Below are 2,245 nucleotides of genomic sequence, written 5' to 3' on the forward strand. Positions count from 1 at the left end.
TGGGTTCATAGTAATGGTTAACTTCACTCTCTCTCCAAACTAAGTTATCTAAATATGATGATGACCTTGTTTTGTGGTTACAAGTATGACTACACTTCAGATCACAGTATTTGTTTTCATGATGATCTGGGTACTGCCAACAAGGCTCAGTAGAATAATTGGTAACAAAAGCAGGGTCCTCCAGATACTTTTCCTGATCTCCATCCAAATATTTTCAGGGATCAACTTGTACTTCTTTTTCATCAGTGACACCAGACAGAGCTCTTGGATCAAGCTGAACTTCATCAATATCAAAGTTGTTATGTATAGGCCAATCATACTCTGAAAATTGACAATCATGGTACCTTTCCCAATTATAAATGTGACTGTGAGTTTCATCCATAAGCAAAATATTATCAACTTTATCTTCAATGTGAAAAGGATGGCTTGAAATTGGCTCACCCATTGGAGAAGAGTATATGCTCATGTAAGAATGGGAGAGTGCTTCTTCTGCTGTTAACCAATCCATGGGGCTAAATGTAAAAATTTGTTCCAGGAAATCCAGTGCTTCTGGACTAATTCCTGGAAACAGCAGAGTTAAAGGTTTGTGTGGCTCAGTCATGTCATTTCTAATGTAAACTGGAATTACTCTGAGAAGCTCCTGACGATCTTCCTCATGTGCAACAGGAATCGATTATAAAATCAGCTGCATCTGTTCAAATTCATGTGCACCTGCAAAAAGGGTTTTACCAGTCAGCATTTCAGCAAAGATGCAGCCTGCAGCCCACGTGTCAATGGCTTTAGCATAATTATTAGGAGAATGTAAAAGATGTGGAGATCTGTACCATTTAGTAACCAATCCTTCAGAAAGATGACCCTTATGGGAATTATGAGTATCCATGATCCGTGCAAGACCAAAGTCACCTATCTTCAGCACCAGGTTTTCAGTATTAATGAAAAGAATAGCTGGTTTGAGATCTCTGTGCAGTACGTTTGCAGAGGGAATATACTTGAGCCCCAGTAGCAGCTGATACATGAACAGCCTGGCATGCTCTTGCAGTAAAGGACCCTGCTCCAGCACATTAGCCAAGTCTGTCTCCATGTACTCCTGAGCAATGTAAACACTGTTCAGCTCTGTAAGAGAGCCCACATCGTCTGTTAATTGGCTTCCGCTGGGACCAAAAATTTCAAACACTTTCACAGTGTTATCACGGTCAAGTCTTCTAATAATTTTGATTTTACGTACAGCATGTTTGACATTCTGGGAATTGATAAGGACCGTTTTCTTGATGACCACTCTTTTGTCACCATCGTTGTCTACAGCAGAAAAAAACCAAGCCATTGCCTCCACAACCCAATGGTTTTAAGTCCATACACAAAGAACCCAGATCAAAACCATGAATGTTCATGAGACTTTCAAATTTCTCTGCCATTTTGAAACCCTTACTATTGCCTTTTCCTTTCAACTGGTTGAACTTGTGTAAACAAGGAAGAAAATTGGAATCAGAAGGAAAGATCTTTCAAAAAGGGAGAAGAAAATAATTATGGTTCCACAGTAAGATGGTTTCTTGATGTTCGCTACATATGCCAAACAGGCCTGTTGAGTTCCCCTTAGACTTAAAGCTCAAAAAGCTCTACTCGTATCAACAATTAAAAAGATTGCAGTACTCAAAGTTCAAGAAAGGGGCAGCAACTCTGCAGACATTTAAAGAAAACACTCAAGAAACTCAAACAGAAAGAAATGACCTATTATGCACTCAGATTACTGTGCTAAATGATATAACATTTAACAAACATGTGAATAAATATGCACACAACAGGCTTCTATGAACATTCTCCTCACAGTACAGATAAATTCAGTGTTGGACTAGTCCTGAGCAGCATTGTTCTAAGGTACTGGCAAGCACTATTTCTGTTTTGCTTCTTTTCTTTCTTTGTTGCTATATATTTCAACAGGAAGCCCTGGTGGCTGTTGGTTAACAGAAGATGTCTTCTGTCAGTGATCAGGTGACTCCAGCTCACCACAATCACAATCAAAGCTACCATCTATCTTACTCTGATACAATGGGACTTTTCCAACTCCTTGAGAGAGTGTGGGGCCCGCGGACAGCCCCCAGTGTCGGCTTAGGTCTCAGGCTGTCCTGACAGCAGCAGCATCTCTGAGGCTCTCGCTTTGCACAGTTGCCGCCATGTAACCCTGACCCATGAGAGCCAAGTGACCAAGTTTAAATTGTGGAATCCTCCTCCTCTCCTAGGGTCTGCAATA

At 40.7% G+C, this 2,245-nt stretch overlaps 1 pseudogene; it reads right to left on the reverse strand.

Annotated features, from left to right (window-relative positions):
• Positions 1 to 4: 4 nt before the first annotated feature.
• Positions 5 to 1,412, reverse strand: LOC105535265 (annotated as a pseudogene).
• Positions 1,413 to 2,245: the final 833 nt, after the last annotated feature.

The sequence above is a fragment of the Mandrillus leucophaeus genome, unplaced genomic scaffold (genome assembly GCF_000951045.1).
Source record: "Mandrillus leucophaeus isolate KB7577 unplaced genomic scaffold, Mleu.le_1.0 Scaffold1437, whole genome shotgun sequence".
Lineage (NCBI taxonomy): Eukaryota > Metazoa > Chordata > Mammalia > Primates > Cercopithecidae > Mandrillus > Mandrillus leucophaeus.